This window comes from Hetaerina americana, unplaced genomic scaffold (assembly GCF_022747635.1).
Source record: "Hetaerina americana unplaced genomic scaffold, ioHetAmer1.1.p SCAF_270, whole genome shotgun sequence".
Taxonomy (NCBI): domain Eukaryota; kingdom Metazoa; phylum Arthropoda; class Insecta; order Odonata; family Calopterygidae; genus Hetaerina; species Hetaerina americana.
Window position 1 is genome coordinate 147,963 of NW_027286842.1, and position 15,743 is coordinate 163,705.

At 48.6% G+C, this 15,743-nt stretch overlaps 7 non-coding genes and 1 pseudogene across 7 annotated transcripts; all 8 read right to left on the minus strand.

Annotated features, from left to right (window-relative positions):
• Window positions 1-2,992: 2,992 nt before the first annotated feature.
• LOC139689779 (U2 spliceosomal RNA) lies at window positions 2,993-3,126 on the minus strand (annotated as a pseudogene).
• Window positions 3,127-4,639: 1,513 nt separating this feature from the next.
• Window positions 4,640-4,832, minus strand: LOC139689810 (U2 spliceosomal RNA). Its single transcript, XR_011701415.1, has one exon. It is a non-coding gene; the product is annotated as a U2 spliceosomal RNA (small nuclear RNA).
• Window positions 4,833-6,345: 1,513 nt separating this feature from the next.
• LOC139689811 (U2 spliceosomal RNA) lies at window positions 6,346-6,538 on the minus strand. The gene has a single exon (XR_011701416.1). It is a non-coding gene; the product is annotated as a U2 spliceosomal RNA (small nuclear RNA).
• A 1,513-nt stretch (window positions 6,539-8,051) lies between these two features.
• On the minus strand, window positions 8,052-8,244 carry LOC139689812 (U2 spliceosomal RNA). The gene has a single exon (XR_011701417.1). It is a non-coding gene; the product is annotated as a U2 spliceosomal RNA (small nuclear RNA).
• Window positions 8,245-9,757: 1,513 nt separating this feature from the next.
• Window positions 9,758-9,950, minus strand: LOC139689814 (U2 spliceosomal RNA). The gene has a single exon (XR_011701418.1). It is a non-coding gene; the product is annotated as a U2 spliceosomal RNA (small nuclear RNA).
• A 1,513-nt stretch (window positions 9,951-11,463) lies between these two features.
• Window positions 11,464-11,656, minus strand: LOC139689815 (U2 spliceosomal RNA). Its single transcript, XR_011701419.1, has one exon. It is a non-coding gene; the product is annotated as a U2 spliceosomal RNA (small nuclear RNA).
• Window positions 11,657-13,169: 1,513 nt separating this feature from the next.
• On the minus strand, window positions 13,170-13,362 carry LOC139689817 (U2 spliceosomal RNA). The gene has a single exon (XR_011701421.1). It is a non-coding gene; the product is annotated as a U2 spliceosomal RNA (small nuclear RNA).
• A 1,513-nt stretch (window positions 13,363-14,875) lies between these two features.
• Window positions 14,876-15,068, minus strand: LOC139689818 (U2 spliceosomal RNA). Its single transcript, XR_011701422.1, has one exon. It is a non-coding gene; the product is annotated as a U2 spliceosomal RNA (small nuclear RNA).
• Window positions 15,069-15,743: the final 675 nt, after the last annotated feature.

The window sequence follows — 15,743 nt, forward strand, 5'->3', positions numbered from 1 at the left end:
CCTCAGGCAAGTCCATCCTCCTCAAGGTGTTCTGGAGGTGTTGGTGCGGGATGGACCCGAACGCGTTCCGTAGATCAAGCCAAGCCAGTGCGATTCGGGAACGTCTGCGTCTCATTTCGTCAACAGCTGCCTGAAGGGTGAAGTTGTGCTCGTGGCACCCCTCGAACTCCCGGAAGCCCTTTTGAGCCGGGTGCATCTTCTTCCCGCTGACCGCCCAAGATAGTATGCGGTCAGCAAGCACCCCGGCGTACAGCTTGGCGATGGTGTTGCCAAGCGCTATGGGCCTCCAGTTGCCGATGTCCTGGCGGTCCCCCCCTTTGTGCAGGAGGACAGTCCGAGAGGTTTTCCACGCGGCCGGTGTCCTGGCCTCCTTCAGGCATCTGTTGAAGATAAAAGAGAGAATTCGTCCATGTCTATCGACCGCCCTCAGGTCGCCGTAGGTGAGGCCATCGGGGCCCGGGGCGGTGTTTTTGGTTCTAGACATGCGTCTCGTCACTTCTTCAGGAGTGATCCTTTCGAGGAGCAGTTTCTTCTCGGTCTCCGTCGTGCGACGGTAGACCGAGTCGTCACCCTCGTCCTCCAAGCCCCCCATTCCGACATTCCCGTAGACTTGGCGGAAATGCTTTTCCACTTCCTCCGCGGGAATGTCGCAATAGGGTGACTTATCAGACAGGATGCTCTCCACTGCCCTCCTGGGATGACTCCTGAAGAGTTTCTGTATGTCCGACGCCTTTTTCGCGTCGTAGTCAGCTACTTGTCTGCGTCTTGGTGGTTGTCTGTGCACGACGTTTCGTGGCCGAGGAGCTTCCCCTCCGTCCGCAGGTTTCGCCTCCCTCTTCCTCTCCGCCTGGGTGGTGGCCACCAGATCCTGCACCACGACCTCGAACTCCTCCCATGACTGGCCGGTGGTGCTGGCCAGTCGGTCGAGCCACAGCTTCTCCTTCTGCTGTATCGGTGGCTCGACCTGTCGTGGTGCTCCTTCTGCTGCGTCTGGAGCTGGCGGCGGCGATGTTGCTGCGTCCACAGGCGGCGGTGACCCGGTGTCGTTGAGGTCACCGACTTCGGGAGGCTGCCCCGGCGCCAGGTCTTCGGCCGGAGCGTCAGCTGCTGCGTCTGGATCGGAGGGTTGCGCCTCGGTCACGTTGGGCGGCGTCGTGCATCTAACTGTCTCCTCGATTGCCTCCTGAAGGGGGGCAATCAAGGGGGGAGGTCTCTTGTGGGTCACCATGTGGTTCGCCAACCCGCGACGGGTAGCGCATGCGAAGTCGCATGTCCCGCACCGGTGCGAGAGTGCAACACGCCCGTCCGCCGCCTTACGTATCCCCCCTTTGAGGCAGGGATGAGTGGACGGCTTGCGGCCGATAGTCCCACCGCAGACGGAGCAGGCGTTCACCGACGTGAGTCGGTGGCCGTGCTGCTCCATCAGGTGTCGGACGAGACTTCTCCGCATCGCCGTCCACTCCGTAGCGCGGAAGGACATGCTGCATCCCACCTCGGTGCAGGTTAACGTATCCGCCACGGGAAAGTAAACCACAAGTTGATTGTCGATTCTCCTGGCCGACACCGCGGTGCCGGTCAGGAGAAGCGCCGGGACCCTGTCAGTCGTTTGGGGGGCGGGGGCAGTCGGGGGAATCGGGGGGGGAGAATCCAGCGCCGGACGTCTGGACGAAGAAGAATCCGGAGGCGTCGTGAAGTCGTCGAGGGAGAGAGGGGAAGAAGAACGGGACTTGGGGGGAGAATAGGTGACGTCCGAGAGCGGGGAGAAGGTCTCAAGGGAAGGCTTTCGGACGCCGGATGGAGAAGAAGAAGAAGAAGAAACGGGGGAGCCATAGTGTATGATTTTCCGCGGGCGACGCGTCCTACGCGCCGAAGCGCTTTCGGACGCGCCGTCCGGTGGTGTATGGGGAGGGGAGGAGTCGGGCTCTGACGCCTCGACTTTCCTCCTCCGCGGAGTGCGAGAGGAGGAGGGGGGGGCGGAGGAACTAGCACGCGATGGTGCTTTTCTAACGGCCCCCGCCCCCCCGTTTTTACGGGGAGGACGTGGGGGCATGGGAGGGCGTTAAGTCATGGCACAAACGGGGCCTGGCGGACGATATTCCACGGCCTGAAGGACCGTGGAACGTTGTTTTGAAAATTGTCCTTTTAAGGACACAAAAAAATTCAAAAGATATAAATGCTGAAGGCCAAGGGGGGCGACGGAGGGCTTTTCCGCGGTCTGAGGGACTGCGGAACGAAAATTTTCAAAAATACAAATTTAAATTAAGCGCGTGGCGTCCACCTGAATGAAGTCCAGGCGGCCGCCGAGGGATGGCGCTGAAGGCGCTCAACCCGCTTCTCGGCCCGTATGGGTGGGATCGGGAGGAAATTTGAATTTACCGGGGTTTTGAAATGACGGTTTTGTGGAAGATGAAGTCTTCCACAAATACCGGACGGGGGGGAGGGGGTCAATCGAACCGATCGGGCGTGAAGCGCGCCGAACGGTCGCTTGACCGGCGTCGCGGCCGAAAAGGAAACCGCGCGCCGTTCAAATCACCCGCTCTGCGCCGATCCGTACGGGATCGACGGAGGGTGCTCCCGGGGGCCCTGAGGGGGTCCGGGGGCCTCGGTGCTCAAGCTACCGGTCCGGAGGGGACCTGGCAGTGCACCGGGGGCCGGGGAACGTCCGGTGCTCAGCCTACCGGTCCTGAAGGGACCCGGCGGTGCACCGGGGGCGGGGGCCTGCGCCGGGCCTTAGGGGCCCGGCGTCGAGCCCGGGGAGGTTATCACCCCAAGTGGGCGTGGGGAACGGTCCGTGAGCGACCGGGGAGCCCTGAGGGGGCGGTGGGTCCCACGGTCCGCCTTGAAGAGGCAATGGACCGTGGGGCCATCGGGGGTCGAAAGAGGGGCTACTGGGCAGAGCAGGCGCCTAGTGTCCTGTTGCCCCTTCCCTCTGGGAGTGTCCCGGGGGGCTTACCGTTGGTCGGGGCCCGTCCGGGATTCCTCAGAGAGGCAAGAAAGGTCCAAAAGCGGTAGATCTGTTCATTTAAAAATTTGAATTTGGCGGGCGAAAAAGAAGAAAGTTAAGGGGATTAAGCTGATAAGAACAGATACTACACTTTGATCTTAGCCATAAGGCCGAGAAGCGATAAGGGAGCCCTTTTCTGCAATATTTACATGTGTAGGGACGACCCCGGAGCACTTGGGGCGGAGGGCGCAGGATTGGCGTAGGCGCCGCGGGGTGGCATTGGTCGGGGAGAATTCGCGTAGGATCCTGCGGGGGTGTTTCCGAAGGCTTCCTTGTTTTCCTGCAGCAAGAAAAGTTTTGGGGGGGCGCGGGGGGCAGGACGGCCGGAGCAATTGCGTCCCCGGAGTCCGGAGGCGAGACAGTAAATTGCAACGCGGAGTCCTTCGCTAGGTCGTGCCATCTCTGTGAGCGACACACGAGACGTATTGCAAGCTCTCTCCCCGCTTCCCGGGAAAGGTCGGGCGCAATTTTCAAACATTCCGAAAATGGAGGGGGGCATCCAGGACGGTAATAAAGGGCCCTTTTCGCCAGTATTCAGTGGTCGACAGTTTTTCGAAAAACGGGCTTCCTCTTCACTTCACTTCCTGTGTGGTAGAGATTTAAAATCGTGTGCTGTTCACTTACTTTGCATTAATCGTCATTAGTAAAAATACGCTTTCCTTATAAATAAATAAATACATAAATTAGGGTTTCTTCAAATATAAACAAATTAGGGTTTTCTTCAAATCGGAGAATAGGAATCGAAAAGGCTGTAAAAAAGTGGCGCTTTCAATTGCACAAGATGGAAAACCAGATTTCTCCATTGTTTATATTTTCCATTTTCTCGAAAAATATCGCGAAAATGGGCATCGATTTCCGCGAAATTCGCAAAAAATTTCTGAAAATTTTTTTGCAAAGATTTTTCCAATTTTTCCCGAGTGCTCGCGATCGGTCGTTTCCTCCGATGTATTGAGTTTCTTTTCCGTTCAATTTTTTTTCATCAAACACACACTCCTTTTACAAGAATTATCTTCGCATAAATTCTGTGGAAAGATTGGTGTTCAAAAACTAAGGTAAAAGAGTGGAACTCGCCTATTTCCGCGAGTCGATTCGCGTCGGGTCGTCTTGAATGACGCTCCTTGCCGGGAGCGCGCGCGCGCCATCTCTTCGGGGGGGGAGGTAAACAGCTGGAAGGAAGGGGCGTCACACGCCAAAGTTTGAAACGTGATCCGGCGCCTCTCTTCAACAGTTGTCGTCGTCTCCAATGATGGAATACTGAGGAGACAAGACGTTGTTGTTGTTGACGTTGCATTGAAAGCAGAAAAAATAATTGCATTATTTTCACAAAATTATATTTATTGTTACACTTACACTTTAAAGTGACGACGACTCTCTTCAGATGGGATTTTTTTTCTTCCCAAGTTTCTCTCCTTTTAATAATTCATTCCTTTTAATACTTCGTTGTGCTGCTTCAATTTGGATTACATTACTTTTGCTCCGCTCGCATGGAATAAAATCGCTTCTCTCCGCGAAAATGCAATTTCGCGAATATTTTTCCAGCCGGATCGCCTGAAATTTGCAAGTGCGAAAATAAATAATTTTCGCGGATCAATTTAAGCTTCAATCTGTTCTCATCAGCTTTTAAGTGGACCTTTTTAATGATGGGCCGATCCCGACGGTACTGCAATGCCGGGCCAACCCGCGGCAGGGATGGAGTAAACTCCGGGTACCCCGCCAATGTCCAAAAATCAGATTAATATTCTGGTCCCGCAATGCGGGACGTATCAGATATTAAGCTGATAAGAACAGATACTACACTTTGATCTTAGCCATAAGGCCGAGAAGCGATAAGGGAGCCCTTTTCTGCAATATTTACATGTGTAGGGACGACCCCGGAGCACTTGGGGCGGAGGGCGCAGGATTGGCGTAGGCGCCGCGGGGTGGCATTGGTCGGGGAGAATTCGCGTAGGATCCTGCGGGGGTGTTTCCGAAGGCTTCCTTGTTTTCCTGCAGCAAGAAAAGTTTTGGGGGGGCGCGGGGGGCAGGACGGCCGGAGCAATTGCGTCCCCGGAGTCCGGAGGCGAGACAGTAAATTGCAACGCGGAGTCCTTCGCTAGGTCGTGCCATCTCTGTGAGCGACACACGAGACGTATTGCAAGCTCTCTCCCCGCTTCCCGGGAAAGGTCGGGCGCAATTTTCAAACATTCCGAAAATGGAGGGGGGCATCCAGGACGGTAATAAAGGGCCCTTTTCGCCAGTATTCAGTGGTCGACAGTTTTTCGAAAAACGGGCTTCCTCTTCACTTCACTTCCTGTGTGGTAGAGATTTAAAATCGTGTGCTGTTCACTTACTTTGCATTAATCGTCATTAGTAAAAATACGCTTTCCTTATAAATAAATAAATACATAAATTAGGGTTTCTTCAAATATAAACAAATTAGGGTTTTCTTCAAATCGGAGAATAGGAATCGAAAAGGCTGTAAAAAAGTGGCGCTTTCAATTGCACAAGATGGAAAACCAGATTTCTCCATTGTTTATATTTTCCATTTTCTCGAAAAATATCGCGAAAATGGGCATCGATTTCCGCGAAATTCGCAAAAAATTTCTGAAAATTTTTTTGCAAAGATTTTTCCAATTTTTCCCGAGTGCTCGCGATCGGTCGTTTCCTCCGATGTATTGAGTTTCTTTTCCGTTCAATTTTTTTTCATCAAACACACACTCCTTTTACAAGAATTATCTTCGCATAAATTCTGTGGAAAGATTGGTGTTCAAAAACTAAGGTAAAAGAGTGGAACTCGCCTATTTCCGCGAGTCGATTCGCGTCGGGTCGTCTTGAATGACGCTCCTTGCCGGGAGCGCGCGCGCGCCATCTCTTCGGGGGGGGAGGTAAACAGCTGGAAGGAAGGGGCGTCACACGCCAAAGTTTGAAACGTGATCCGGCGCCTCTCTTCAACAGTTGTCGTCGTCTCCAATGATGGAATACTGAGGAGACAAGACGTTGTTGTTGTTGACGTTGCATTGAAAGCAGAAAAAATAATTGCATTATTTTCACAAAATTATATTTATTGTTACACTTACACTTTAAAGTGACGACGACTCTCTTCAGATGGGATTTTTTTTCTTCCCAAGTTTCTCTCCTTTTAATAATTCATTCCTTTTAATACTTCGTTGTGCTGCTTCAATTTGGATTACATTACTTTTGCTCCGCTCGCATGGAATAAAATCGCTTCTCTCCGCGAAAATGCAATTTCGCGAATATTTTTCCAGCCGGATCGCCTGAAATTTGCAAGTGCGAAAATAAATAATTTTCGCGGATCAATTTAAGCTTCAATCTGTTCTCATCAGCTTTTAAGTGGACCTTTTTAATGATGGGCCGATCCCGACGGTACTGCAATGCCGGGCCAACCCGCGGCAGGGATGGAGTAAACTCCGGGTACCCCGCCAATGTCCAAAAATCAGATTAATATTCTGGTCCCGCAATGCGGGACGTATCAGATATTAAGCTGATAAGAACAGATACTACACTTTGATCTTAGCCATAAGGCCGAGAAGCGATAAGGGAGCCCTTTTCTGCAATATTTACATGTGTAGGGACGACCCCGGAGCACTTGGGGCGGAGGGCGCAGGATTGGCGTAGGCGCCGCGGGGTGGCATTGGTCGGGGAGAATTCGCGTAGGATCCTGCGGGGGTGTTTCCGAAGGCTTCCTTGTTTTCCTGCAGCAAGAAAAGTTTTGGGGGGGCGCGGGGGGCAGGACGGCCGGAGCAATTGCGTCCCCGGAGTCCGGAGGCGAGACAGTAAATTGCAACGCGGAGTCCTTCGCTAGGTCGTGCCATCTCTGTGAGCGACACACGAGACGTATTGCAAGCTCTCTCCCCGCTTCCCGGGAAAGGTCGGGCGCAATTTTCAAACATTCCGAAAATGGAGGGGGGCATCCAGGACGGTAATAAAGGGCCCTTTTCGCCAGTATTCAGTGGTCGACAGTTTTTCGAAAAACGGGCTTCCTCTTCACTTCACTTCCTGTGTGGTAGAGATTTAAAATCGTGTGCTGTTCACTTACTTTGCATTAATCGTCATTAGTAAAAATACGCTTTCCTTATAAATAAATAAATACATAAATTAGGGTTTCTTCAAATATAAACAAATTAGGGTTTTCTTCAAATCGGAGAATAGGAATCGAAAAGGCTGTAAAAAAGTGGCGCTTTCAATTGCACAAGATGGAAAACCAGATTTCTCCATTGTTTATATTTTCCATTTTCTCGAAAAATATCGCGAAAATGGGCATCGATTTCCGCGAAATTCGCAAAAAATTTCTGAAAATTTTTTTGCAAAGATTTTTCCAATTTTTCCCGAGTGCTCGCGATCGGTCGTTTCCTCCGATGTATTGAGTTTCTTTTCCGTTCAATTTTTTTTCATCAAACACACACTCCTTTTACAAGAATTATCTTCGCATAAATTCTGTGGAAAGATTGGTGTTCAAAAACTAAGGTAAAAGAGTGGAACTCGCCTATTTCCGCGAGTCGATTCGCGTCGGGTCGTCTTGAATGACGCTCCTTGCCGGGAGCGCGCGCGCGCCATCTCTTCGGGGGGGGAGGTAAACAGCTGGAAGGAAGGGGCGTCACACGCCAAAGTTTGAAACGTGATCCGGCGCCTCTCTTCAACAGTTGTCGTCGTCTCCAATGATGGAATACTGAGGAGACAAGACGTTGTTGTTGTTGACGTTGCATTGAAAGCAGAAAAAATAATTGCATTATTTTCACAAAATTATATTTATTGTTACACTTACACTTTAAAGTGACGACGACTCTCTTCAGATGGGATTTTTTTTCTTCCCAAGTTTCTCTCCTTTTAATAATTCATTCCTTTTAATACTTCGTTGTGCTGCTTCAATTTGGATTACATTACTTTTGCTCCGCTCGCATGGAATAAAATCGCTTCTCTCCGCGAAAATGCAATTTCGCGAATATTTTTCCAGCCGGATCGCCTGAAATTTGCAAGTGCGAAAATAAATAATTTTCGCGGATCAATTTAAGCTTCAATCTGTTCTCATCAGCTTTTAAGTGGACCTTTTTAATGATGGGCCGATCCCGACGGTACTGCAATGCCGGGCCAACCCGCGGCAGGGATGGAGTAAACTCCGGGTACCCCGCCAATGTCCAAAAATCAGATTAATATTCTGGTCCCGCAATGCGGGACGTATCAGATATTAAGCTGATAAGAACAGATACTACACTTTGATCTTAGCCATAAGGCCGAGAAGCGATAAGGGAGCCCTTTTCTGCAATATTTACATGTGTAGGGACGACCCCGGAGCACTTGGGGCGGAGGGCGCAGGATTGGCGTAGGCGCCGCGGGGTGGCATTGGTCGGGGAGAATTCGCGTAGGATCCTGCGGGGGTGTTTCCGAAGGCTTCCTTGTTTTCCTGCAGCAAGAAAAGTTTTGGGGGGGCGCGGGGGGCAGGACGGCCGGAGCAATTGCGTCCCCGGAGTCCGGAGGCGAGACAGTAAATTGCAACGCGGAGTCCTTCGCTAGGTCGTGCCATCTCTGTGAGCGACACACGAGACGTATTGCAAGCTCTCTCCCCGCTTCCCGGGAAAGGTCGGGCGCAATTTTCAAACATTCCGAAAATGGAGGGGGGCATCCAGGACGGTAATAAAGGGCCCTTTTCGCCAGTATTCAGTGGTCGACAGTTTTTCGAAAAACGGGCTTCCTCTTCACTTCACTTCCTGTGTGGTAGAGATTTAAAATCGTGTGCTGTTCACTTACTTTGCATTAATCGTCATTAGTAAAAATACGCTTTCCTTATAAATAAATAAATACATAAATTAGGGTTTCTTCAAATATAAACAAATTAGGGTTTTCTTCAAATCGGAGAATAGGAATCGAAAAGGCTGTAAAAAAGTGGCGCTTTCAATTGCACAAGATGGAAAACCAGATTTCTCCATTGTTTATATTTTCCATTTTCTCGAAAAATATCGCGAAAATGGGCATCGATTTCCGCGAAATTCGCAAAAAATTTCTGAAAATTTTTTTGCAAAGATTTTTCCAATTTTTCCCGAGTGCTCGCGATCGGTCGTTTCCTCCGATGTATTGAGTTTCTTTTCCGTTCAATTTTTTTTCATCAAACACACACTCCTTTTACAAGAATTATCTTCGCATAAATTCTGTGGAAAGATTGGTGTTCAAAAACTAAGGTAAAAGAGTGGAACTCGCCTATTTCCGCGAGTCGATTCGCGTCGGGTCGTCTTGAATGACGCTCCTTGCCGGGAGCGCGCGCGCGCCATCTCTTCGGGGGGGGAGGTAAACAGCTGGAAGGAAGGGGCGTCACACGCCAAAGTTTGAAACGTGATCCGGCGCCTCTCTTCAACAGTTGTCGTCGTCTCCAATGATGGAATACTGAGGAGACAAGACGTTGTTGTTGTTGACGTTGCATTGAAAGCAGAAAAAATAATTGCATTATTTTCACAAAATTATATTTATTGTTACACTTACACTTTAAAGTGACGACGACTCTCTTCAGATGGGATTTTTTTTCTTCCCAAGTTTCTCTCCTTTTAATAATTCATTCCTTTTAATACTTCGTTGTGCTGCTTCAATTTGGATTACATTACTTTTGCTCCGCTCGCATGGAATAAAATCGCTTCTCTCCGCGAAAATGCAATTTCGCGAATATTTTTCCAGCCGGATCGCCTGAAATTTGCAAGTGCGAAAATAAATAATTTTCGCGGATCAATTTAAGCTTCAATCTGTTCTCATCAGCTTTTAAGTGGACCTTTTTAATGATGGGCCGATCCCGACGGTACTGCAATGCCGGGCCAACCCGCGGCAGGGATGGAGTAAACTCCGGGTACCCCGCCAATGTCCAAAAATCAGATTAATATTCTGGTCCCGCAATGCGGGACGTATCAGATATTAAGCTGATAAGAACAGATACTACACTTTGATCTTAGCCATAAGGCCGAGAAGCGATAAGGGAGCCCTTTTCTGCAATATTTACATGTGTAGGGACGACCCCGGAGCACTTGGGGCGGAGGGCGCAGGATTGGCGTAGGCGCCGCGGGGTGGCATTGGTCGGGGAGAATTCGCGTAGGATCCTGCGGGGGTGTTTCCGAAGGCTTCCTTGTTTTCCTGCAGCAAGAAAAGTTTTGGGGGGGCGCGGGGGGCAGGACGGCCGGAGCAATTGCGTCCCCGGAGTCCGGAGGCGAGACAGTAAATTGCAACGCGGAGTCCTTCGCTAGGTCGTGCCATCTCTGTGAGCGACACACGAGACGTATTGCAAGCTCTCTCCCCGCTTCCCGGGAAAGGTCGGGCGCAATTTTCAAACATTCCGAAAATGGAGGGGGGCATCCAGGACGGTAATAAAGGGCCCTTTTCGCCAGTATTCAGTGGTCGACAGTTTTTCGAAAAACGGGCTTCCTCTTCACTTCACTTCCTGTGTGGTAGAGATTTAAAATCGTGTGCTGTTCACTTACTTTGCATTAATCGTCATTAGTAAAAATACGCTTTCCTTATAAATAAATAAATACATAAATTAGGGTTTCTTCAAATATAAACAAATTAGGGTTTTCTTCAAATCGGAGAATAGGAATCGAAAAGGCTGTAAAAAAGTGGCGCTTTCAATTGCACAAGATGGAAAACCAGATTTCTCCATTGTTTATATTTTCCATTTTCTCGAAAAATATCGCGAAAATGGGCATCGATTTCCGCGAAATTCGCAAAAAATTTCTGAAAATTTTTTTGCAAAGATTTTTCCAATTTTTCCCGAGTGCTCGCGATCGGTCGTTTCCTCCGATGTATTGAGTTTCTTTTCCGTTCAATTTTTTTTCATCAAACACACACTCCTTTTACAAGAATTATCTTCGCATAAATTCTGTGGAAAGATTGGTGTTCAAAAACTAAGGTAAAAGAGTGGAACTCGCCTATTTCCGCGAGTCGATTCGCGTCGGGTCGTCTTGAATGACGCTCCTTGCCGGGAGCGCGCGCGCGCCATCTCTTCGGGGGGGGAGGTAAACAGCTGGAAGGAAGGGGCGTCACACGCCAAAGTTTGAAACGTGATCCGGCGCCTCTCTTCAACAGTTGTCGTCGTCTCCAATGATGGAATACTGAGGAGACAAGACGTTGTTGTTGTTGACGTTGCATTGAAAGCAGAAAAAATAATTGCATTATTTTCACAAAATTATATTTATTGTTACACTTACACTTTAAAGTGACGACGACTCTCTTCAGATGGGATTTTTTTTCTTCCCAAGTTTCTCTCCTTTTAATAATTCATTCCTTTTAATACTTCGTTGTGCTGCTTCAATTTGGATTACATTACTTTTGCTCCGCTCGCATGGAATAAAATCGCTTCTCTCCGCGAAAATGCAATTTCGCGAATATTTTTCCAGCCGGATCGCCTGAAATTTGCAAGTGCGAAAATAAATAATTTTCGCGGATCAATTTAAGCTTCAATCTGTTCTCATCAGCTTTTAAGTGGACCTTTTTAATGATGGGCCGATCCCGACGGTACTGCAATGCCGGGCCAACCCGCGGCAGGGATGGAGTAAACTCCGGGTACCCCGCCAATGTCCAAAAATCAGATTAATATTCTGGTCCCGCAATGCGGGACGTATCAGATATTAAGCTGATAAGAACAGATACTACACTTTGATCTTAGCCATAAGGCCGAGAAGCGATAAGGGAGCCCTTTTCTGCAATATTTACATGTGTAGGGACGACCCCGGAGCACTTGGGGCGGAGGGCGCAGGATTGGCGTAGGCGCCGCGGGGTGGCATTGGTCGGGGAGAATTCGCGTAGGATCCTGCGGGGGTGTTTCCGAAGGCTTCCTTGTTTTCCTGCAGCAAGAAAAGTTTTGGGGGGGCGCGGGGGGCAGGACGGCCGGAGCAATTGCGTCCCCGGAGTCCGGAGGCGAGACAGTAAATTGCAACGCGGAGTCCTTCGCTAGGTCGTGCCATCTCTGTGAGCGACACACGAGACGTATTGCAAGCTCTCTCCCCGCTTCCCGGGAAAGGTCGGGCGCAATTTTCAAACATTCCGAAAATGGAGGGGGGCATCCAGGACGGTAATAAAGGGCCCTTTTCGCCAGTATTCAGTGGTCGACAGTTTTTCGAAAAACGGGCTTCCTCTTCACTTCACTTCCTGTGTGGTAGAGATTTAAAATCGTGTGCTGTTCACTTACTTTGCATTAATCGTCATTAGTAAAAATACGCTTTCCTTATAAATAAATAAATACATAAATTAGGGTTTCTTCAAATATAAACAAATTAGGGTTTTCTTCAAATCGGAGAATAGGAATCGAAAAGGCTGTAAAAAAGTGGCGCTTTCAATTGCACAAGATGGAAAACCAGATTTCTCCATTGTTTATATTTTCCATTTTCTCGAAAAATATCGCGAAAATGGGCATCGATTTCCGCGAAATTCGCAAAAAATTTCTGAAAATTTTTTTGCAAAGATTTTTCCAATTTTTCCCGAGTGCTCGCGATCGGTCGTTTCCTCCGATGTATTGAGTTTCTTTTCCGTTCAATTTTTTTTCATCAAACACACACTCCTTTTACAAGAATTATCTTCGCATAAATTCTGTGGAAAGATTGGTGTTCAAAAACTAAGGTAAAAGAGTGGAACTCGCCTATTTCCGCGAGTCGATTCGCGTCGGGTCGTCTTGAATGACGCTCCTTGCCGGGAGCGCGCGCGCGCCATCTCTTCGGGGGGGGAGGTAAACAGCTGGAAGGAAGGGGCGTCACACGCCAAAGTTTGAAACGTGATCCGGCGCCTCTCTTCAACAGTTGTCGTCGTCTCCAATGATGGAATACTGAGGAGACAAGACGTTGTTGTTGTTGACGTTGCATTGAAAGCAGAAAAAATAATTGCATTATTTTCACAAAATTATATTTATTGTTACACTTACACTTTAAAGTGACGACGACTCTCTTCAGATGGGATTTTTTTTCTTCCCAAGTTTCTCTCCTTTTAATAATTCATTCCTTTTAATACTTCGTTGTGCTGCTTCAATTTGGATTACATTACTTTTGCTCCGCTCGCATGGAATAAAATCGCTTCTCTCCGCGAAAATGCAATTTCGCGAATATTTTTCCAGCCGGATCGCCTGAAATTTGCAAGTGCGAAAATAAATAATTTTCGCGGATCAATTTAAGCTTCAATCTGTTCTCATCAGCTTTTAAGTGGACCTTTTTAATGATGGGCCGATCCCGACGGTACTGCAATGCCGGGCCAACCCGCGGCAGGGATGGAGTAAACTCCGGGTACCCCGCCAATGTCCAAAAATCAGATTAATATTCTGGTCCCGCAATGCGGGACGTATCAGATATTAAGCTGATAAGAACAGATACTACACTTTGATCTTAGCCATAAGGCCGAGAAGCGATAAGGGAGCCCTTTTCTGCAATATTTACATGTGTAGGGACGACCCCGGAGCACTTGGGGCGGAGGGCGCAGGATTGGCGTAGGCGCCGCGGGGTGGCATTGGTCGGGGAGAATTCGCGTAGGATCCTGCGGGGGTGTTTCCGAAGGCTTCCTTGTTTTCCTGCAGCAAGAAAAGTTTTGGGGGGGCGCGGGGGGCAGGACGGCCGGAGCAATTGCGTCCCCGGAGTCCGGAGGCGAGACAGTAAATTGCAACGCGGAGTCCTTCGCTAGGTCGTGCCATCTCTGTGAGCGACACACGAGACGTATTGCAAGCTCTCTCCCCGCTTCCCGGGAAAGGTCGGGCGCAATTTTCAAACATTCCGAAAATGGAGGGGGGCATCCAGGACGGTAATAAAGGGCCCTTTTCGCCAGTATTCAGTGGTCGACAGTTTTTCGAAAAACGGGCTTCCTCTTCACTTCACTTCCTGTGTGGTAGAGATTTAAAATCGTGTGCTGTTCACTTACTTTGCATTAATCGTCATTAGTAAAAATACGCTTTCCTTATAAATAAATAAATACATAAATTAGGGTTTCTTCAAATATAAACAAATTAGGGTTTTCTTCAAATCGGAGAATAGGAATCGAAAAGGCTGTAAAAAAGTGGCGCTTTCAATTGCACAAGATGGAAAACCAGATTTCTCCATTGTTTATATTTTCCATTTTCTCGAAAAATATCGCGAAAATGGGCATCGATTTCCGCGAAATTCGCAAAAAATTTCTGAAAATTTTTTTGCAAAGATTTTTCCAATTTTTCCCGAGTGCTCGCGATCGGTCGTTTCCTCCGATGTATTGAGTTTCTTTTCCGTTCAATTTTTTTTCATCAAACACACACTCCTTTTACAAGAATTATCTTCGCATAAATTCTGTGGAAAGATTGGTGTTCAAAAACTAAGGTAAAAGAGTGGAACTCGCCTATTTCCGCGAGTCGATTCGCGTCGGGTCGTCTTGAATGACGCTCCTTGCCGGGAGCGCGCGCGCGCCATCTCTTCGGGGGGGGAGGTAAACAGCTGGAAGGAAGGGGCGTCACACGCCAAAGTTTGAAACGTGATCCGGCGCCTCTCTTCAACAGTTGTCGTCGTCTCCAATGATGGAATACTGAGGAGACAAGACGTTGTTGTTGTTGACGTTGCATTGAAAGCAGAAAAAATAATTGCATTATTTTCACAAAATTATATTTATTGTTACACTTACACTTTAAAGTGACGACGACTCTCTTCAGATGGGATTTTTTTTCTTCCCAAGTTTCTCTCCTTTTAATAATTCATTCCTTTTAATACTTCGTTGTGCTGCTTCAATTTGGATTACATTACTTTTGCTCCGCTCGCATGGAATAAAATCGCTTCTCTCCGCGAAAATGCAATTTCGCGAATATTTTTCCAGCCGGATCGCCTGAAATTTGCAAGTGCGAAAATAAATAATTTTCGCGGATCAATTTAAGCTTCAATCTGTTCTCATCAGCTTTTAAGTGGACCTTTTTAATGATGGGCCGATCCCGACGGTACTGCAATGCCGGGCCAACCCGCGGCAGGGATGGAGTAAACTCCGGGTACCCCGCCAATGTCCAAAAATCAGATTAATATTCTGGTCCCGCAATGCGGGACGTATCAGATATTAAGCTGATAAGAACAGATACTACACTTTGATCTTAGCCATAAGGCCGAGAAGCGATAAGGGAGCCCTTTTCTGCAATATTTACATGTGTAGGGACGACCCCGGAGCACTTGGGGCGGAGGGCGCAGGATTGGCGTAGGCGCCGCGGGGTGGCATTGGTCGGGGAGAATTCGCGTAGGATCCTGCGGGGGTGTTTCCGAAGGCTTCCTTGTTTTCCTGCAGCAAGAAAAGTTTTGGGGGGGCGCGGGGGGCAGGACGGCCGGAGCAATTGCGTCCCCGGAGTCCGGAGGCGAGACAGTAAATTGCAACGCGGAGTCCTTCGCTAGGTCGTGCCATCTCTGTGAGCGACACACGAGACGTATTGCAAGCTCTCTCCCCGCTTCCCGGGAAAGGTCGGGCGCAATTTTCAAACATTCCGAAAATGGAGGGGGGCATCCAGGACGGTAATAAAGGGCCCTTTTCGCCAGTATTCAGTGGTCGACAGTTTTTCGAAAAACGGGCTTCCTCTTCACTTCACTTCCTGTGTGGTAGAGATTTAAAATCGTGTGCTGTTCACTTACTTTGCATTAATCGTCATTAGTAAAAATACGCTTTCCTTATAAATAAATAAATACATAAATTAGGGTTTCTTCAAATATAAACAAATTAGGGTTTTCTTCAAATCGGAGAATAGGAATCGAAAAGGCTGTAAAAAAGTGGCGCTTTCAATTGCACAAGATGGAAAACCAGATTT